This window comes from Balaenoptera physalus (genome assembly GCF_965194825.1).
Source record: "Balaenoptera physalus genome assembly, chromosome: 17".
NCBI lineage: Eukaryota > Metazoa > Chordata > Mammalia > Artiodactyla > Balaenopteridae > Balaenoptera > Balaenoptera physalus.
The window spans coordinates 66,247,333-66,270,847 of NC_138895.1; the positions used below are offsets into that span (position 1 = coordinate 66,247,333).

General features: G+C 38.6%; 1 long non-coding RNA gene across 1 annotated transcript; it reads right to left on the reverse strand.

The window, feature by feature from the left end:
* Positions 1 to 341: 341 nt before the first annotated feature.
* Positions 342 to 22,481, reverse strand: LOC309647024. Its single transcript, XR_014255738.1, has 3 exons — positions 6,795 to 22,481; positions 3,160 to 3,229; positions 342 to 836 (listed from the first exon to the last, which is right to left on the reverse strand). It is a non-coding gene; the product is annotated as an uncharacterized lncRNA (long non-coding RNA).
* Positions 22,482 to 23,515: the final 1,034 nt, after the last annotated feature.

Below are 23,515 nucleotides of genomic sequence, written 5' to 3' on the forward strand. Positions count from 1 at the left end.
TTTAATAAGGGAAACCAATTCAATTTACTCACTAATACTCCAGATTCCATCTCTTTTCTTTATCTTTTCCAAAATGATCTCAATCAACTCCAGTACTTATAGGTCCATAGTTAGCCATAACTCCAAAATCCAAAAAATTCTGAAAACACATTTTGTTTCTTTTTACAAAAATCTGACCTGATCTATTGAGACTATTTTTAGTCTTTATTTATGTCTCAATGTGAACATTGATGTGTTTTACTGCAGAAATATTGATACAGATGATTACAGAGTGCTACACTATATCCCTCTTTTGGTAATATATGGTACATGTTCTGTATTTGTTTTTTTTAAAAAAAAAATTGGATTCCAAAACACATATGACTTCAAGGATTTTATATGAGAAATTGTGAACATCTAGAATCATAGCACTTTATTAAAACACCTCCAAAAATATACATTTTTTTCCTTTCCGGATTAGGAACTGCTGATGGGAGCCATATATAATATTTATTCGGAGTGTGAAACTTTCTGGCGGAAACCGAGTTATTGCACCAAACAACAGTCTATTTATCCCTTTCTATGGCAACTATCACCGCTGCTCCAGTGCACTCACCCCCAGAGTACTCAGCAGAGACTGGAGGGCGCTCCTCAGCTTGCAGAGACATGTCCTGTCCCACAGTTGACCCTGCTCCCCTGGGCATTCTCTTTGCTTCATTCACTCTATGGCCCAGGGTCTGCTGGCTTTCTTCTGCCCTGCACCTGGGCCTGCTTCCGTTTTCTTTTCCATGAAATCGTAGGCCAGAAGAATCTTCCCATTCTCATTTGGCAAGTTTGGGATCATTACCATTTCAGAGCTGGAAGAAAACTCAGAGAGAACATCAAGTTCAATCCCTTCCTTTTAGAAATGAGGAAACTGAGGTGCAGCGAAGTGAAGGGACTTGGCGCCATCAGCAAGGTAATTTATGGCAAAGCTAGGACTTTGATCCAGGCTGCTATTCCACTTTCCCAGTTCAAGGGATTCAAACATCAGATGAATGGGTGCAGAAGGTTCTAGGGTGGACATTTTTATTTGGCTTTGTTTGTTGGAGTATTTGTTTTAGTATCCAATTTTCCTCTGGAATATCACCTCCCCATCTCTATCTCTGTGGTTCAAGCAAAATTCACTCAAATCCCTAGTTCCACATAACTGGAGCCAGGCCAATCAGAGAATCACACCCTTCAAGCACAGTGATTGGCTCAGAAATGAACTCCTGACCCAATCAGAGATCTGGGGAGTCTGGAAACTATTGCCAAAAAGTTCGTTAGGGTTTTTCCATAAGGTGTTACTGAAAAACCCAAACGAATTTTTTGGCCAACCCAATATAACTGAGAAAGGGGCATGTGTGTGTCTCTTTAATCCCCCATTGGACTTCAGTGGAACCTAGGAACACGTGGCTTCAAGCTACTTAAAGCCACCTCGCTATTGCAAGAAGCCAAGAGAGGAAGCCAAAGCTTAGAGGTGGAAGGACACAGGGTTCTGATGACATTGCTTGTCTCTAAATTCTCCCCTGCCTGAAACTCCCTTTACCTCTGACTTTTTCAGTTGTATAAGCTAATTAATTTCTTCTTTTGTTTAAGCCCAGTCTGGGTGGATTATCTGTCACTTGCAACGCAGAATGCCTTAACCAATAAAATGACCTTTTACAAAGTCTCTCCAAACACTGTCAGTTTATGATTTGATAATTTTTTTCTAAAGGTCTGGTATTTCTGGAATCTCTGAAATTCAATAACTCACTGAACTGAGGTGAAGTGAGAAAATATGCAGAGTGAAACTCTTGCATCTCGATAACATGTTATAGTTTTCTACTCTATGTAAAAGACACCATTGCTCATTTTACCAAAGTCTGATTTTCTCATTAAACCATGAATGTGTGAATCTATTTGCCTAATTTGAAACTTACACAAGCACCATCACTTTTTATGTTGCAAACTGAACTCTAGCAACAGGCTTTTCTGTTTGTGTTTATAAAAATCGTAATTTCCTGTTCTTAAGAACAAAGAGAGCTAAAAGGGCTTTTAAAAGTTAAATAGTTGTTTTTCAGTATAAATGTCTCAAGAGGTTTCTTAAACTTCAAACCACTGTAAAAGAATGCTATGCTAAATGTAAATGAATCAGAACCTTCCAGATTAAATTTGCCTTCAACTCCATATGAGTTTATAAACCAAAGGGAAACATTTTGATTTCTAAGAAACCCCATGGGAAGATGGACAAAATTTAACTTGTTTGTCTACACTACATTAGGACATTTTTATTGAATAATTATCTTAATTGCATATGGAAAGTGTCTCCCCAGGGCCTCCCAAACAGGAGTTTTCCTGAGTAAAATCAACAGAGGAAGGTCTGAATTAGAGAAGACAACTCATATATCACTGCTCAGATGGGGTGAGCCAAAGGTCATAAGGCAGTTTCAGGTTTAGGAGAAAAGGACATGGGTTACTTAAAGACATCAATAGTAACTGAAGAAAAGGGACTTCACCTCTCTCATTCAGTTGCCTGCTCATTTCTATTGTCACTCCTGGTTTTGGCCACTTGCTTCTCCAACTTTACTCCATGCCACTCTCTGATTTTCACTCCTATTTAACTATATATTATCCCCCTTTCTGTATTTTGAACTTGTCAAGCTCTTTCATACCTCAGGGCTTTGCATTAGCCATTCCTGCTGCCCAAAAGACTCTTTCCATGGCTCTTTGCAAATTTGTCCATATGCTATTCTCAGAATGACCTCTGCTCATCCCATCTCACAAAGCCCATACCCCGTTATTCTCTCTTATATCATCCTGTTAACATTCTATGTAGCTGTTATAACGATTATATGTATCTTATTTATTTATTTGTTGTACTGTCTCTACTTGTAGAGTATAAACACCTAAAATGCAGACATAATTTTCTTTTTGTTCACTTCTGTATCTCCAAAGCCTTGAATAGTGCCTGCCACGTAATGTACAAACAGTAGATATTTGTGGAGCAAATAACAGGGTAAAGGAATGAAGGATGAACCTGAACAAATATGCCTCTTTTCCATCTTTCTCCAACAACATTTCCCGTTCACCTAAAGAATTGTTTGTAGAGGGGAAAGGTTACTGTACTTAAATATTAGCTAACATAGATAGGGTAGAAGGAAGAAGACTTTTCTTTACCTGTTTAGCTTCCATTAAGTTCCATTAAGAAACGCAGCATGTGCCATGATCTCTTGTCTCACAGCCTAATCTAAAAAGATTAAAACATCATAGTGAATTCTTCCACCAATGACCATGTACTGTTCAATTACCTCTACAAATTAGGAAAAATCAAATATCTAGAGTTCTAGACTACTAGACCGAGTTCTGTGATTTTCCCCCTGGACTTTCACTTAGGGATGAACCAGTTGTAAGTTTACCCCTAGGTTTGAGGACAAATAATAGTTGCCCAGAGGAACAGCGACTCAGTAGCAATGGGAAACAGGAAAGGTGTCATGCCGGATATTGTCCATGATGAGGTCAATCATTTCAAAATCATATTAACTGACTTTCCCATCTATGTGCACTCACAAAATAAATTCAGCATAAACCACAATACATTGTTTCATTTGACTTTGTGATAACTCGAAGGACAAATGTCATAGTATTTCATATGCCCATTTTCCATGGGAGAAACTAACCTCTCCCAGGGTTCCAAGCCAGGAATCCTGATGACTTACAACAAGGTTCCTACTAAGAGACCAGAACACTAATGATATCTGGAAGCCAAATGAAAAGAAAAGCTTAAAAGAAAGAGATAATAAGGAGCTATTCTTTCTATTTCTCATATAATTAAAAATCTATAACTTACTGTGCGTAAAGTTTATGCCAGCTTTGGTGGGTGATATAAGAGCATGTAAGACAAAAATTTCCTGACCAGGAGCTGTCAGCCTAGTTGGTAAGATCAGGTAGGCATGCATGCATAAAAAATTTTATAACACTACAGAGCATAATTGTATACTGTAGAAAGAGAGTCAGATCATCGGTGTTAAAGGAATTGGGAGGAGGTGAGAAAGAAGGGCACCAACTCCAGACTAGAGTAGAAAATGAAAGCACTTCATGGAGAAGGAGGATATTCAGCTCAGCAGAATCAACTCAGACACAAAACTTTGATGGGTAAAGTCTCAGCATAAACAAACACAGTGACAAGGGGAAATTGTGCCATGCTTCAGGAAAGGAACTGACTTGGACAAAAGTCCACCTTGGTGGAGAGGAACTGGGTTATAAAGGACATTGAAGCCAAACGACAGAGGTCAAGTTTCCCGGGGGGGGGGGGGGGTGGTGAGCTTAGAGGAAAACGTGTATACAGCAGAGGAAGGGGAAAGTGAGAAAAAGGAAAAGCCATTGACAAGAAATGAAGGAAGGAGAGAAGAAGGGGTGGAAAAAAGGAGAAGGGAAAAGGAAGGCAGGTTTATGATGGAAGGTGAAGCTGATTTTTAGAAACCGCCATCGTTTTTCCAAGACACCATGTTTTCTAAACCAAAAACATGGGGACAGGTGACTGAACTGTTTTAGGAAACCCTGAGTACACAGCTACCATGTTCATAGGTCACACTTCTTAAGTGTGTAGGCTTCAAGGCATATGATTTTAGGTTAGAGCCTGGTGGAGTTTTTGTTGTTGTCATTGTTCTAATCGATACATGCATTCTTCAAGAAACTATAAATTTTAAACATATTTTCCAGTAAATCAGGCTGTTCTTGGAGACATCTACTTGTATGTATCTCGGCATTAAAGGAATGTGAAGTGGGGGTAGAGGCACCAGCAAACTGGGAATAGGATTAGGACTGCCTAATTTGGAAAAATGGAGAGCTGACCATGGGAGGTGGACCTGGGCAGTGTGCTCTGGAGATGAAGGGATTGGTTGCCAGGGAAAGGGAAGTCAGTTATTGAGGACCTCATAGGATGAGTGCTGGGTGAACTTGTTCAAGATCACATGTGAAGTGGTAAGTCCAGTCTAAGTCTTAGTATTTGAGCAATCCTTTCCTTCCTGCTCACCCCCACTGCCATTATCTTGTTCAACTCACTATCAGCTCTTGCCAGGATTTCTACAACTTTTCACCACAGTAGTCCTGACTTCAGTCCTGTCCCTCTTCAATCTGTTCTCTATTCTGCAGCCAGAGTGAAATTGTTAAACCAGAAATCAGATCACTTCACTGTTCTTCTGAAACCCTTTAAGGACAACATGTCTTTCTCTGACGAAAAGGGCAGACTTCTTGGCATTAGCTATAAGTGGGCCAATCATACAATGTATTACCCAACCATAAAATATATCATTTTTGAGAGTGAAAGGAGAGTCTATTAAAATTCATCTGGGGCAACAGTCATGAGCCAGGTTTGCCCCAGGTAAATTGTCACATGGAGTCACTCCACTATAGAGCTTTTTGTGACATATTCTTAACTCTCCAGTCTTACCCTTCACCAATTTCCTCATGGCCTTCTTGTATTCCTGCTGTATTAAGCTACTGGAAATCTCTCCATCATGTTCTTTTTACTTCTGGAATCTTGGCATACACTTTTTCATCATCTCATCCCTCTTTACCAATTTTTCTTCACCCATTTAATTGCTACTGTCCTTTAAAACCCAGGTCAGAATTTACTTCCTCTGAGCAATTTTCCCCAACTCCTCAAGGCTGGATTCAGTACTGTTTTTTATGGGTTCCATTTCACCATGTGCATGCCTCTAACATTACATTTAATAGACTACAGCAAAATTGCCTATTTTCTTGTACATCTTCTCTAATTGGATGCCCTTTTAGACAGTGGTTATATATTACTGTAATTATACACCTGGCACATAGTTCTATTCCTAACATACAGTAGGTGTTTATATAGGGAGATTTAATAAACATACATTGAATGGACAGATGGGTAGATGGATAAATGAAAGGATGAATAAATAAAAGATATTTTCCAAACTTATAAACCTCTAGTATGATTCGGTCTTTGTATCCTTCAAGGCAATGCTTTCCTAGCCTGGTTATGCATCACTTAATTGGGGTATCAAATATTGGGGCTAAAGGATCTGTATTTTTAGCAAGATTGCTGGGTGATTCTTATGCAACCTTAGTCCAGTTGGTCTGGATTTAAGAAACTACATCTCTGCAATGAGCAGCTCATAGATTTTATTCATTCCTAAACACTTTGCTTTGATGGAAGGAAATTTTAACCTTTAATTTGAAAATTAGAAGGAATTTGCCTTAAAGTTATTAGGTTACAACATCTGTAGTCTCAGAGTCCTTGGTACACTAATGTAGTTTTCTTAGAAGAGTTTGGTATACCCAATTGACATAAAATGAACAAAGGTAGGTCTATTCAGATACATATCCTAGGGTTCCCACTCTGAATATTCATCTCTTCAATCTGGAGCTAGGTCCTACTGGCTCACTCCTAAGGTCAACATTTGTTAAGATAAGAAAGAGTCCTTAGAATAAGTCAGCAGCTAAGAGTGGGAAGAAGGTAAGGGTTCTCCTTGGGGAATACACTAGCTGAATTTTAAAAAATCGCCATATTTCCTATCTTTAGCATTTGAAAAATACTGACTGTACTAAAAAGTTTTAAATTTATGGCAGGTTACTAGGGATTTCTCAGTGTAGCCTGATCCAACTGTTCCCTTTGAAGTAGTGCCTATAATATAGTGCACTTCACCAAAGAAAAGAAAAATAGCCTGTCTCCTTGAGAACAAGAACAAACAGCTTCAAACATGAATGGAAAGCCTACTTTCTGAGTAGAGGTACTGAGCTGTACAGAGCAAGTGACCAGCAAATCCATAACCTACCTCCGTCCCTCATTCAACTGCAGCTGGGAGACAAGGTGGGCCAAGACGTCTCTGTTGACTCCTCAGAATCATGAGTCTCTGGTCTATCAACCTGCAGATAAGAAATCTCAAAAAAGGGAGAGTGGGTGGAACTCTTAATGACGGCAGAAAAATGAAGGTCAGAGGACAGACTACACCACCTCTCCGGCTGCCAGTTTGTTGTAAGTGTAGGATGAAACACTCGAGTTCTGGGCTCAGTATTTTATCCCTTCATAGAAATAAGCCTTACAATACTTGCCCAACATGCCAGGCCTAATTACCAGAATTCAATGCCATAAAATAGTTTGCATTCCTTGGTGAAAGCTGCTATATCAAAGGTCAAGATACCAGCCTGGGCTTGTTTTGTTCTTTGGATTCAAATTTTGAGATTAAGAATCTGACATGATTATTTTTTAAAAACCTCTCATACAAGGCTAAAGATAGAGAAATAACCATCTGAGTCTTTGGTGATTTCACCCATAAGCACTTGGGTGTATCATGAGCAAGTATAATGACAGGCTTTTTGTCTCCATGTAGCAGGAAATTGGTTGTGTATAAATCAAAAGGGTCTCTCTGTAGAGTATAAATTAGAGGGCAATTGAAACATGAGAAGCTGTACATCAGAGGAAGAAGCATGGGTGGAATTTAGAAAAAGCAGATGAGTGCATTTAAGTGGAAATTCTAGGCTAGAAAAGGGAAAAACTCTGATGTAGAGAATCTGAAAGAGATTATAGATATTTAAAGATAGGCAAAAAGATCTTATTCATCGGTCTAATTAAAAAGACTTACTAAGCCGGTATCTTTTTCTTTCTCTTTTGAAACAATTTTAGATTTACAGAATAGTTACAAAAATAGTAGAGCAAATTCTCATATACCTATCACCAAGCTTCCTCTAATGCTAATATCTTTCATAACTATAGTACAATTATTGAAACCAGGAAATTAACACCGCTACCATACTATTAACTAACCTACAGACTTTATTTAAATGTCCTTGGTTTTCCCACAGTGTCCTTTTTCTGCTGTAGGATCCAATTTAGGATCTTATATTGAAATTCACTGTCAATCTCCTTCTCTAAATCTATAACAGTCTTTCTTTCCTTTCATTACCTTGTCACCTTCAAAGAGTACTGGTCATTTATTTTGTAGAATACTCTTCAATTTGAGTTTGTCTAATATTTCACCATGTTAGACATGAAAGATCGAGAGTATTCATTTTGGGCAAGGATGTCACAGAAGTGAAGCTGTGTCCTTCTCAATGCATCAGATGGGGTACATTATATTGATATGTCTGACTACTGGTGATATATAAACTTTGATGAATTGGTTACCATGGTGTCTTTCAGGTCTGTAAAGTTACTCTTTTCCCCATTGTAATTAATGAATAGATTATGAAGAAAGACTGTGAGATAACGCAAATATCCTTTTCTTAAAAAAAAAAAACTTTATGTTTTTAGAGCTGCTTTAGGCTCACAGCAAAACAGAGATTTCCCATCTATCTCCCCCCCCCCCCGCCACACACACACATGCATAGTCTCTCCCATTGTCAACATCTCCACCAGAGTGGGACTTTTGTTACAGTCAATGAACCTACATTGACACATCTTAATCACCCAAAGTCCATTAGGGTTCACTCTTCGTGTTGTACATTCAGTGGGTTTGGACAAACATATAATGGCATGTATCTAACACTGTAGTATTACACAGACCATTTTCACTGCCCTAAAAATCCACCATGCTCCACCTATTCATCCTTCCTCCATCTAACCCCTGACAACCACTGATCTTTTTACTGTCTCCGTAGCTTTGCCTCTTGCAGAATGTAGTTGGAATCATATAGTGTGTAACCTTTTCAGACTGGCTTCTTTCACTTATTAATATGCATTTAATGTTCCTCCTTGTCTTTTCATGGCTTGATAGCTTATTTCTTCTTAGTACTGAATAATATTACACTGTCTTGATATACCACAGATTATTTATCTAGTCACCTACTGAAGGACATCTTGGTTGTTTCCAAGTGTTGGCAATTGTGAATAAAGCTGCTATAAACATTAGCGTGTAGGGTTTTGTGTGGACATGAGTTTTCAACTTCTTTGGGTAAATACCAAGGAGGGTGGTTACTGGATCATACGGTAATAATATGTTTAGTTTCGTAAGAAACTTCAGGACTGTCTTCCAAAATGGCTCTACCATTTTGCATTCCTGCCAGCAGTGAATAAGAGTTTCTGTCGCTCAACATCATCACCAGCATTTGGAGTTGTTAGTGTTCCAGATCTGGGGCATTTTAATAGATATGCAGAGATATCTCATTGTTGTTTTAATATACATTTTCCTGATGACATATGTTGTGGACTATCTTTTCATACAAATATCTTTTTCATTATATACTTTTGCCTACTAATTTTAGCATTTATCAAGGGTTCTTATCTGCAAAATTATTGCTATTATTGTCTAAAGATAATTTTTCTATTTCCCTCATTTCTTCTACTTTAATAATTGGTATCATACTCTGAGGAAGAGTATACTATTATTTCAGTGAAGCTTAATGAAATGACTTTCTGAGACAAAGACCTTGTATTTTACAGCAAGAGCCTTATTCTGCCCCATGGTAAGAAGCTTCACATTCTTATTTGAGTTCTTTTCACCAAAAATGGAATTTTCAAACTCTCCTAATACTTGGAATAAATAGGATTCACTATGCCCACTGAGAAGTTAAATGGAATTTTCATTTAAATGGGCACATGGCAGACTGCCTGAAATAGCAACTTGAGGATAAAATTTAAATTCTCATAATTTTAGGCCCTTCTTTATTTAAAAATTCAGCAGTTAATCTTGAATTCCATAGTTAGTGCTAGGTACTATACAGATCACTGGAGATACAATAAAGACTAAGACAGACATGCTCTGAAACTTCATGGAGTTTTCAGTCTAGCAGAAAAGGCAATTAATATAATTAATTGAAATTACAATCAGTTCATAAATAGAGAAGAGAAGAACACTCTTTAGATCAATCAAAACTACCTAACCTAGTCTGAATTGGGTAACTGGTCTGATCTATAACGGTGTCTCAGGCAAGAAAGAGTTGAAAGAGCTGAAATGATGCTAGTATATAAAGATGAATCAGGGTGTCAGGAACTGAGAAATCATGAAGGGGAAAATCTTACAGGTCACTTGGGACATATCAGAACTGTCCAGAGAAGCAACGCAAAGTCACTTCAGGGCTTTTAACAGGGTGTAACACATTCATATTTGTAATTTCTAGAGACTACAATGGCAGGCTGTGCACAGACTGGGTTACAATTGGGGCAATAGAGACTATGAAAGACTATTTGGGAAATTATTGAAGCAGGTCAGGCAGAAGATGAAAGTATTTTTGATTTGAATAATTGTAGTAAAACTGGAGAAAAGAGAAGCTTGGGAGATACTACAAGGTAGAATCAATCTGGACTTGGTCATTGATTGGATGTGAAAGGTGAGAGAAACAGATGTGTAAAAGATCGTTCCCAGGATTCTCGCTTGGACAACTGAGTACACGATGGAGCATTCACTGAGACAGAGCAAGTAGAGAAGGACTTTTGTGAAGGAAGCTCGTGACTTTCATTTTATTCATAAACAATTTGGGAAAAAGCAAGTGTAAGGGTTAAATGGGGACTTGGGTATACTGTCTGCAGATCAGGAAAAAGTTGATGCTGAAGTTGTGAATTATTATAAACATATAGGTTCTGTTTCAAAGCCTGGAAGAGGTGGGGCTGCCTATCATGAGAGTGTAGGCAAAAAAGAAGAGACAGTGATCTGTGCCCGGTGGAGTGTCTCCTGGCAATGTTAGGGGAAGATGGGAGCAAAGGACAATGAGACAGAGTGTTGGAAGTAGGGACAGAAACAAGAGAAGGTGATTCTTAGGAAAGAGAGTGTTTCATTCTTCTCTCCCACCAGTGTAGTTCTTGTTCCCACTGTTCTTTCCCCGCTTGTCTACTTCTGCTTCTCCATTTCTTTATGTTATGTAGTAAAATTGAATGAGCACTTCTTGTCAGTCTCCATCTAAAATGGATTTTCAGCAGCCTTTTATAAAATTAGCATCTCCCTCATTTCCAGTTATTGATTGCTATGTAACAAACTACCCCAAAACGTACTGACATAAGTTATTGTCAACAACTTATTGTCTCTCATCGTTCTGGATTGACTGGACTTAGCTAGCTGTTTCTTGCTTACAGTCTCTTATGCAGATGCCATCAGAAGTCTGCTGGGGCTGCAATCATCTGAAGGCTTAAATGGGGTGAACAAACAGGATGGATCGTTTCCATGGTTGGCAGTGTATGCTGTCTGTCAGCTGGGAGTTCAGCTGGGGCTATCTACTGGAGGGTCTACATGGGGCCTCTTATGCCAGGTATCGATTTGCTGTCACTCAGCGCCAGATCTACCCTTCTCTGCCTGGCTTTGGGATACTACAACTGGAACCTGTGAACAGTTCTCCATTGCCAGCTGGTGAAATGCTGGGCTTTTCATAGATGGCATTAGGGTGACATTGGTACCACTGGGGTGACAGCAGCAGGAATACATTTTCTTTCAGGGTTGGGATCCTCCATTGCTAACATTCATCATGGGATGTCCACCTGGTGACTCTTGTGGACAAGCTCCAGCTGCACCCTCAGACCACATTCCGCCCATTGGCGACCACTTGAGTACCTGCCACAGGCAGCGTCTGCCATAGCTCTGGCTGTACCCCCAGACCACACACTCCCCACCAAGGCCTGTTCTGAGCAGTCCCAGCATCCTCCCACCCCTCCTCCATCACCTGTTCGCTACTTGCAGGCTCTATTTTCCTGTAGTGGTTTCAACCTCTTCAAAAAGGTCTAAATCTCAGCACTGGGAGAAGGGACCCTCTCCTAGCTCTAAATTCCTTCTTGTAGCCTACAGGTGGTAGTTTGCACCTGCTACTTCTGGAACTCTTAAAATCTTCTTTCCCCCCTTGTAGTGGCTAACCACCTCTACTAGATAACAATTATATATAATTATTATATATATATAAAATATAGTACGTTTTCCCTGTTCAAATATCTGGTGTGGTTTCTGTCTCCTGACTAGACTAGTTGATTTACCTCTGCACGTGGTGTGGCCCAGACTTCTCGCAAGATGGGTTCCTAGAGAGAATGACTCAGGACTCATTCCTAGCTTAGTTTGTCTTCCCTGTATACGTCTATCCTTCAGTTATCTCATCCAGGACCGTGGTTTAAAATGCCATCCATATGCTCATTCCCAAATTGCACCCCGGACTCATGCCCTACTGATCTTCAACTCGTCATCTCCATCTAATAGATTTGTCAAACAAAGCTCTTCGTATCCCACATCCAAAAATAAATTATTTAAAGAAGGCACCACTAGTTGTTGAAGCTGAAGGAAGAGAAGTCATTCCTCATTGTTCTCTTTTCCTTCATTTGCCCTCCCCTGATTCCAACTCATAAACAAATTGGTTCCCTTTTCCCTCCAAAGTGCATTGCAAAGCCACCCACTTTTCTCCATTTCAAGTGCCACCACCCTAATCTAAGTGCTAATCATCTCTCATCTGACACCCCAGTACTCTTGACCACCTCTAATGTTTTCTTTATATACCAGTCAGAATAAACATTTAAAAACCTAAATCAGATCATGGCACACCCTGCTTAAAACCCCTCAACGATGTTCCATTGCAACTAGAATAATTCCAAATCCCTTAGCCCAGGCTTCAAGAACCCAAACCATCCGATTCATAGCTACTCCTTTAAACTTGTCTGATGCTTCTTCTCATCACTCTGCTCCAAGCACACCACCCCTCTTTTAAATTCCTAAAACACCTAAAGTCCTTTCTTTCCTCTGGATTTCCAGAGGCTGTTCCCTGCCTGTGATGTTCTTTCTCTGCCAGAGCACATGGTTCAGGTCTCCTTCAGATATCGCTCCCTCCAGTCTCCCTAAATACGTTTTCACTTTACTCTGTGTTTCCTCCTAAGCAGGATCAATCACAGTTTTCAATTAACTCAGTTTTGAGAATCTACTTACTCATTTATGGAATGTGAGCACCATTTATCAATTCCACAAATACTTCCTAAGTTCTTACTATGTTTCTGATATTTTTCTGGGCACTAGAATACAATGATCAATGCCCTGCCTTCCTGGAGACTGCATTTGATGTAGATAGTCAACAAATATCAGAGTGTAACAAGGAAAATCCAAGTTTATTTAATTCCAAGTAAAAACAAATAGCAGGGCCTAAATCTGGAAGGAAAGTGTCCATCTTGCTTATATTGCTAAGGCTCTTTGATAAGGTTTAACTTTGAGCAGTCACTGAAGGGGCTCTGGTAGACAGAGAATCATCCATGTGAAGAGACTGAACTTTTGTCTCTTATGCAGATGCCATCAGAAATCTCTTTCTATTTGCCTAATAAGATTGTATTATAGGCTGTTTTTTTGTATGCAAAAAAATATATCTTTTCTCACTTAGATTAACGTTCTTTTCTTGGTTCCTAAGGTAACCCTCCTACATTCTTGGTGGGAAGAATGTAAATTGGTACGACCACTAAGGAGAACAATATGGAGGTTCCTCAAAAAACTAAGAATAGAACTACCATATGATCCAGCAACCCCATTCCTGGGCGTATATACAGAGAAAACCATAATTCAAAAAGATACATGCACCCCAATGTTCACTGCAGCAGTATTTACAATAGCCAGGACATGGAAGTAACCTAAATGTCCATCGACAGAAGAATGGATAAAGAAGATGTGGTACATATAACAATGGAATATTACTCAGCCATAAAAAAGAATGAAATAATGCCATTTGTAGCAACATGGATGGACCTAGATATTATCGTACGAAGTGATGTAAGTCAGACAAAGAAAGACAAATATCATATGATATCACTTATTCATGGAATCTTAAAAAATGATGTAAATGAATTTGTTTACAAAACAGTAACAGACTCACAAACTTTGAAAACAATTTCATGGTTACCAAAGGGGAAACATAGTGGGGAGGAGTAAATTAGGAGTTTGGGATAAACATGTACACACTACTATGTATAAAATAAATAATCAACAAGGACCTACTGCATAACACAGGGAACTCTACTCAATATTCTGTAATAACCTATATGGGAAAAAAATCTGAAAAAAGAATGGATATATGTATATGAATAACTGAATCACGTTGCTGTACACCTGAAACTAACACAACATTGTAAATCAACTATACTCCAATATAAAATAAAAATTAAATTTTAAAAGAAACAAAAAACCCCAAAAACAAAATAAAACAAACAAAAAATGTGACTTAGAGTAAAAAATAATCTCCTTATATGCTTTATATGTTGCAATTCTGTCCAGAAGGAAAGCTCAATGACTTGGGGATTATTTCACCATCTGAAGCACTTACAATGGCAAAGCTCAAAAGAGAATAGCTTCCTCTTTCTTTGACCTGAATTGAAAGTGAGAATCTATTTAGTATTGCTGAATATATATAAAGGCTGAATGTATTGACCTTAGCTGTGAGGTCTAAGAAAGTGCTGTCATGTACAATAAGTCAAACTTTTAAAATTTGACTACTGGCACTTTTAATGATAAAATTAAAATTTGGAAATTTTAATATTTATTCTTGTGTCCTGGAAATTCAGTCCATAAGGTGATATTAGTCTTCAGCTTCAGTTCTGGCCAAACATGGATTTTAACCCTTGGTCACTTAGCATTCAGCCAAAATGTGTATTTGGGGACCCTATCCCATGTGTTTCATGGGCTTATCCAGGAAGGTCTGCCATGTAGTATGGTTTGCACTGTGGTGAATAATCAGGAAAGAGCAAGATTCTTGACAAGGAAGTTCATGTATTTAATTAACATAATAATCACTCTATGATATCTGAAATGTGTCTAAGAAAACCATCTGGGGAAGAAAAAACACAGAGAAAGCCCCTGTGTCAAGCTGAGGTTCTAGTCGATTCTACTCAGAGAAGCACTTTTGCAATGTCCAATGACAAGAAAAATATCCCTCTGAATTCATGGCACGGCCCTTGCCAAAGGAATAAAGAATATTGGAGTATGAAAAAGCAATGTGGTGTGGCTATAGGTGCAGGAAAGAGAGTGAGTACAACTAAGGCAGATAGATGGAGGAGGGGGTGACAAATAGAGGGCCCTGGAGGAGGGTTTGGCCTTGGGTAAGAGAGAGGTCACTTCCCTCCAGTTACTGATAGAACAGAGTGATGGACTAGCTCTGTGTTTTATCATGTTTTGCTTGGTTTCCATTTTGAGATTGAATACATTTGAAGCTGGGTTTCGTCTTCTGAGGACTGATTTGTTTCCAGTTGACCCTCACATCCAGGGTGTGGCCTTGTAAGGCTCCAAAGTCTAATTATTGTCCTGCCAGCCCTATGTTTAGCCAAACTATCTGCTCACCTCCTCGACCTCTCTCTTGCTTTCAAATTTACAAATGCCTTGGAAAAAAAAGGGGGTGCCCAATGTTCCTCCCTTGGATCTTGGACCCACGAATCTTGGCAGTCTTAAAAACACTCAGGTACCTTCAAATATTTTTTTTTCTTTTCCTTTATTCAACTATTCTCAGAGAAAGGTTTGATCTGATACAGCTAGTCAATTGGTTTGCAGCAGTCTAACAGTGTATTTTCCCCAATATTACATATAATTCTCTCCATGAACACATATGCAAAGATTCTGATCTGGGATCACGTATAATTTTTTAACAACCCATGGGAGATTCTGAATGGCACCACTCCCCATCCTCATCCTCCTCCATTGATGGTCTCGGGTTCAGAGACTCATTTCAAGAAGCAGCCTGGGACTCAGACATTGGCAGAGGCCTAACAGATAGCCTTCACAGCAGCTAAACTTCCCCCAATCTCTATCACCTTCTCTTTAGACCCCAAAAGTCGGCGGATCACACTGGCCACCTGAGAGTAATTATTTCCAGGTAAAGCCAGGTTTTAAAAGAGCCTTTAAAATGCAGGAGAATTTTTTTTTTTACATTAAATAATTTAATTTTTCTTTCTGTTTCCCAAAAATCTCCAATAGAAGTTTCACATTTCCCTATGTAGTTTATACATTAACTCATTTGCCTCAGAGTGTTTTGCCTAGAGGGCAAAATAGATACTCTTGGATTTGCAAAATCACATGCCTCCAGCATCACCAAGTCGGAAAACACCCTGCTCTTCCATGGCACCTGACAGGTGACTGGAATACATGCATCAATTTTTCTGATGCATTCAGAAAGGAAGGACATGGCCTCAGGAAGAGCTCAAATAGCCACTTACCAAATAGGAAAATAAACCTTTCATCTGAAAGATATAGATTACAATTTCTAGCTTCCCAGAATTTTTCTAAGTGACCACAAAATAAGAATTATTGGAAAATATGGTTTTTTTTCAACCTACTTTGAGAAAATCCCCTGAAACCTTATCAAAAATACATAATTGTATTATCCTGAACTCTATACCTGGAGATTTCCTGTCTTAATGCCAGAAGCTAAGGAAAAGGCAAAGCAAAGCAATCATTCCCCCAAAGAGCTGTGCTGCTTGCGGGGATGGGGTGAGGGGTTCCATTCAACTCATATTTTATGCTAGTGTGTCAAATACCACCCCCTGGAATAAAACCTCAGATGCAAGGTGATCACCATAAACCCTTTCTCTGAGATTTAAATAAGCCAATTACTGAATCCAAGGACTTAAGCCGGCTTTTCTGAGACAAAAAAAAAAAAGTCATGTTGACTTAAATTTCATAGCGTGACACAGAAAGAAGCCTTTTCAACTGAAAGTCTGAAATACACAGCATCCATGAAAAATATCTGTAAAATTCTCTTTCAAAATAATCCATATTTTTTTCATGACACTGCACATATCAAAGAAAATCTAGACAAGGACATGATTGTAACTAAGACCATCTATTGCTGAAAAATATCCTTACCTTTATAATATACATAGATCTCTATTTCCCAATTTTCTACAATAGCATTATTTTACATTTACGACAAGAAAAGTTATATGTAAAAACCTTTTAAAGCTTTGAGCTATTCATCTTGGCTCTGTGCTAACGGGTCCTATTGTGTCAGAGTGAGCTTGGCAAGCTTGACTGAGAAAAGCATTTATCATCGAGTTATCATTTGAAGCTCCTCTGCCGTGTCCTGCGCAGCATTGACAGGACATCCACTGTGAGTTAATTGCTTGTCCAAAACTTAAAAATATGTGATAAGCTCACCTATCAGCAGGGCTACTCTTCCTGATCTCTCGAAGTAGAAAAGAGCTTGGACTCTAGCCTACTGGATTCTCAACAAGAGAACGAAGTCCGAGAACTCAGCCTCTGCTTTGTCACCATTGCAGAAAAGAGCTCATTCCAAAATGATCCAGATGCATGTTATCCATAATGTGGATTAACCTGGATCCAGTCTATACATAGGAGCCAACTGGATGATGTAACCCCAAGGGTATCGGGCAAAAACGTCTTTCCAAGAGGTTATCATTCATATTAGTCATTCCTTTGTATTATCCTAAGTTGGCTCCTAGCTAACATTCAACCATGTTTGCGCATATAAGAAGGGCTTTATTTACATGCACCATCTCATTTCTCTTCACAAAACCCCTATGAAATCAGGCACTTATTATTATTGCCATTTTTAATGAGGAAACTGAGAATTAGAAAGATTAAGTAACTGCCCAAGGCGACAGAGTTAGTGAATGGAAAACTGAAACTCAAACTAAGGTCTGGCCTGACTCCCAGGATTCACACTCATAACCATCTTGCTTTACTGCCTCTTTCCGTGGCCCCTAGGAAATTTCAGGAAAGGCAGCAAAAATAAATAAGCGTGTGAGCTACTGAATGAACCTGGCAAATTACTTAACCTCTCTGAGTCTGAGTTCCCTTAGTCGTGAAATTGGCATAGTAACAATTCTTATTTCAAAGGGCCGTTGTGATTATTAAAATGCGATGACATACACAAAATGTTTATGACACAGCCTAGCAGGCAGAATGTTAGATACAAAAATGTTAGATACAGTTTTTTTGCTGCGAAGATTAGCTCATTAACCCATTCTTACCACTTGCAATATAAAAACTCTTACAAAATACAATTTAAGTATTAGAGACATCGTTGCTGTTTGCCACTAATCTATTCAGGGCCAAACTGTAACTAGTTCTATGAAAAATCTTGAGTAATGCTACCTGGACTTCCATTTAGCCCACCTTTCTCCACTGGGTCTTTAAGGAACATGGGAAACTTCATTACCTTCTTTATCAAACTCTAGACGTACTCTGTCAAGGCTATTCATTTTCATGATGAGCCTATCCAGTATAGAAAACTCATTAAAAAATAAAGAGAAAGGAAAAGAAAGACATGAGGAGAGCTTTCTCTGTATAGGGTGGAAAAACACTTCAGGCTTCTCTAAATTAATACATCCAAAGCTTAATCCCTTATCCTTGCTTAGAAATTGGTTGTTCTTCTTTCCTTCTGTCACACTTAATGATACCATCACCCAGGCACTCGGACTAGGAACAGGGAAGTCACAAAGTTTGCTTTTTGTTCTTTATCTTAAATATAGATAATGAAAAATTTCAAGCATATTTATAATGAGAGAATAAGAAACACTGTGTACCAACCACCATTCAAATTTGCCAAATATTAATATTTTGCGATATTCACTTCAGATATTTTTTTCAAAAAAATACATTATAAATACAATAAAGTTTTCTGTGTAAAATTCCTGACTTCATTCTTTTCTCATCTTTCCGTCGAGATAATTATTATCCTGAAATGTTGTTTATCACTGTATGCTTTATAAATTTTGCTACACATGTCAATATCGATAAATAATACACTTTATTCTTTTGCATGTTGTGCAAAAGGCATCATACCATACATATCTTTCAACTTTTTTTTTAAACTTTATATTGCATTTTCCCTATTTTAAATTTTGGAAAATCTTTTATGTGTGTGTGTATATTTGATTCTTTTCCTTTACCAGTTTTTAGAATAATGAGTTTGTTTTCTTGCAACCTCCAAAAGTGACCAATGATATTTTTAAAAATATCTTTATAAACTCATGCACCATATTTGGTGCTTTCATTAATTGCAGATATTATTCTCTTTGATGCTTAGATTGGTATCATACTCTTAGGCACCATTGATGGAAGAAAAAACAAAATAATTGGCTCAAGTCAGCCAGTTAATAACTTAAAGCATGGTGTGAACGTCAGAAGGCCTCTTTAATGGCACTTAAGAGAAGCAAAACTTCAGAGAAGCCTGAATTAGCAGCCCCGACAAGCTTCTAACCAAAGTCAGAGGCCTGATCAGAAAAGAGTCAGACCCAAAGATTTAGGATAGGGCAACAGGGTATACGTACTTGAGAATATTCCCTGGAGCCCTCTGTGTCTGCATCAATGGCTACTTCTTTTTGCTAGAAGACAGCACTCAGCTCCCCTAACGGCCCCCCAACTGCCCTCACCTTCCTGCCTGAAGGCTATGCAAAGGCCTCAACCAGTACCTTTCAGGATCTGCCTCCACCTCCCCTACTGACCATTAGGGCAATAACTAAGTTCAAGTATCAGCATTGCATAGCTGGGGGTAGTGCTGCCTTGCTAAGGTAGGGAAGAGATTGATTATTCACCAAGAGAGACTACAGAACTTGGCTACTATAAACCAGCAAGAAATGAGAAAGCATGCCTGGGAGAGAAGCTTGAGGATACTGAAAAGCAGTGACAAGGGAGAGGGTGTATAGAATGATACAACAGTTGATAAGGCATTCTGTAAATCCTTGGATGGAAGTTTCGGCAGAAACATTGCAAACAGAAAAGACAAAGCCAAATGCAGAGTGACTTTTCCAGCAAAAACAATGAGCTATCTCTTCTGTGATGAGAGTGGCCTAGTGCAATTAACCTGCCACCAGGTAACTAGCTGGGTGATCACTCCAGGGAATGATGTCCCGAATGACTCTCTCTTGCTTAATTTGGGTTTCTACTCAATGCAGGTCTTTGCCCTGGAAGGGGGTATATCCTGATTAATTTCAGAACTTCATAAGACCCAGGCTGCCCCAGCATCATCTGACCTCTCTTTGGTCCTCACTCCCCCATGAATTGGAGCCTATGTGGCTTCCTCCCAGTCTTAGCTACTTATTTCTAACAGGGTCTCCCAAGAAGGCCCTGTCTCTGGGAATGACTACTTGTTAGTGATTTCTGAGTGCTTCAGGTCAAGGGGCTTCAGATATTCTGTTTTTTCTTTGCTTTATTCCCCACTTTTTTAGTATCACATGAGGTATTTTGGGTTTTGCTAGTTTGACCCCACTTATATTTTGAAATTCATGAGGATATTTTGTTATCTAATTTGGCTGAAGATGTTTTCTGTGGTTTTGTGGTGGTTGCTTTGTTTTATTTTCATTTAATTCAAGGAGATTTAAAAACTACTCCCCTGACACCACCACCTTTCTTATATTATACTATATTATATCATATCACATTATATTATATTAAATTTGTTCCTATTAATACAGGGAGTTCTGGTTTGTTACTTTCTGTTCTTGTGAGATGTTTTATTTATTTATGTTTTCATTTATCTATTCTCCAATCGAGTGACAATTATTTTCCAAATAGTCACATTGTAAACAATACTGCAATAAAAAATTTTAAACATGTATATGTATATATATTTTCTTTGCACAAATGAGTTTCCCTAGTGTTTTAAGCTAAACGTGTTTAAACGTTTAAATGTTTAAACTAAACTGGAATTTAGGATAGGCACACTTTCAAGTTTGTAAATATCCCAAATTGCCTACAAAGATGTTCTATATCAATTTACATCCTAAGCAGTATCAGTCAGGGTTCAACAAGAGACATAAACCAGGGAATTCCCTGGTGGTCCAGTGGTTAGGACTCCACACTTCTACTGCAGGGGTGCCTGGTCAGGGAACTAAGATCCTGCAAGCCGCATGGCCAAGAAAAAAAAAAAAAGAGAGACACTCAGTAGCAGACATATATTAAGGGATTTGTTGAAAGGAATTGGCCTATGCTATTGTGAGGGCCTAGTTAGGTAAATCCAAAATCCATAGAGTAGACCATCAGAAAGGAAGAACTGAACTCTTGGACACAAGCTACACCTGCAGTAGACAGGCAGAATTTCTTCTTTTTCCAGGGAAACCTTAGTTCTGCCCTTAACGACTGTCAATTGATAGAATCGGGCACACCCAGATTATCTACAATAATCTCCTTTACTTAAAGTCAACTGATTATGAATGTTAATCACACTTACAAAGTAGCTTCACAACAACCCCTAGGTTAGTGTTTGAATGAATAACGAGGGATTATAACCTAGCCCAGTTGACACATAAAACTGTCCATCATAGCAATGTATGAAGTTTCCACTATTCCACATTTGTATCAACACTGGAATGATCAGACCAAGGGAATATGTATAGGAATGGATCCTAACGCTGTTGAACCAGAGTGAAAGAAGTATGTTGATATCATTCACTGACATGGATAAGTAGAGTCGGATTCAGTGCACTATTTCAAAGGTCATGGATTGGCTTTTCACTTCACTTGGTTGGTTGACTCAAATCTCAACCTAAAGGTAGCGTTACACTAAGTAAAATTTAAATGCTAGAATTTTCTTGTGTACTGTAGAATAATGCGTCCTAAGATTTAGAATGCCTTTGGAATGCTAGGGTGGAATTTTCAAGTAAAACCTGCTCACCCAGCACCTAACCGTCTTCCTCCAGTGAGTTCAAAGTACACTCCCTTGAAGATCTATCTGATAGCTCTTCTCTGCAGCATAAGTACGACAATGGGAACCACCGAACAGTGCTCCCTGAATTCAATCAATTTAACCTATTTGTTATGTTTGTAATTTATTTTTATTATATTTTGGGTAATATTTGTCTGTGTGGGATTGGAAATTTTTTAAATAAGTGGGCCTTTTCCCCCAGCTGGGTTTAGAAACGCTATTGTAAATATTTGTACAGTAATCCTTCAAGGATTCCTATGTGATGCAAAGCATACAAAACACCAATTATCTAATTACCTAACATTTAACAGGCACAGTGGATATACTTATGTTCAGTACACAATGAAACTACAAGAATTTTTGCAAATTGTTTTCCTTTTATACTTCAATGAATATAACTATAATGTAAATAAGCAATGAAATATGGTAACATGTTTAGGGTGCATAAAGAAAGCAAATAACATTTTTAAAATTTCAGGAAAAAACCTGTTTAGTACTGATTAAAGAGTTGCTTGAGTGAGGTTTGGGTTAAGAAGGGGGGGGATGGAGTCACTGGAGCCTTTGGTGGTGACAAAGTTTAGCTAGAATGAGCTGGTGAGAAAAATAAGTGAAAAAGTAAATGTGTGAGGTTTACAGACTTCACTTATTGGCACCCAATACTTTAAAAATATATGACCATCTAAAACCATAGACAAAGCATTGGGACGGAAGTCTCATTAGCAACCATTTTGAAGTCCTTTGGTTGCAATTATACAGCTCCTTTTAGTATGAGATGGTGCATGTCATCACTTTTTAAAATTTGATATTCCTATTCAGGTCAAGATCACAGTCACAAACAACAGTAATATTGGTCTACATCACCTGAAGTTTCTTTTAAAGATTTGTCATCTACCATTCATGGTTCTTCCTCTTTTTCATCAGTGGTTCATTCTATTTCACTGAGAAGGATTGATTCACCCTCACTATTAGTGGAAACTGCTTCCACAATAATAAATAGTGCCTTTAGACCTCAGCAAACCTACCCTGGGCTTACCTCTGGCCCTCCTTCTTCCAGACCCCTCCTCACAGAGCAGGTAGACCTAGAGATCAAGAGGATGTAACCACCTAGTGTCTCAGCCCCTCTTTTAGACCAAAATCAAGGTACCTAAAAAACGCGGAATTCCCTGCCCACATGGACACAAGCTCACTTCCAGGGCCTGTACAGGCCTTTCTCTAGACCGATGCTACAAAAGTTGGATGCTACATGAGGAGTGGCCATGCATAACTCTTTGTTGAGCCTGGGCTTGGGAGAGAGTCAATGGATGGAGCTTTGAAGTGTGGTCTGGAATGTTCATATTCAGGCGGGTGAGACCCCTCCAGGATGTGATGGAGCTGGTCAGGAGAAGTTTGGGTGAGCTGTGGGCTGGATCCTCTTTTACCCCAGGCTCTGCAAGTGTTTGGAGAGGGCCTGCCAATAATCCTCCAAGTATAAAATCTTACAGCTTCTCAGATTTCTCAAACCATTCCTGACTTGCTTTGAAACTCAGCTCCCCCACCTAATCACTCCCTCTCTCCATTGTCTTCTTCAGATCTTTAGAGATGTCTAGTGCCTTCTGCTATCTCAGCATGGTGCTAAATGACATCCCATGCTGAGTGTAGCTCTCAAGCCATTACAAAAGGTATTTCTCTAGTTATTAAAAAATATTATGCTGTTCTCAAGTAACACAATGGAGCTTTCCAGCATCAACAACACTTCCCCAATATTTATTTTGTTATCACATGCACAATAGATCCAGACATGTGTATGGCCAAGCTTTATATGTTTAATGCATTCACTTTGCTCAATATACTTTATCACCTCCAGCATTTAAGTGTATGAGCTTTTTAAGTGTATGATAATTCCTTTGTTTATAGTTTTTTTCCCTAATTCTCTTTAAAAACGTTTTTACTTAATAATGTCAGGCAGATGATAGCAAGGATACAGAAAGTG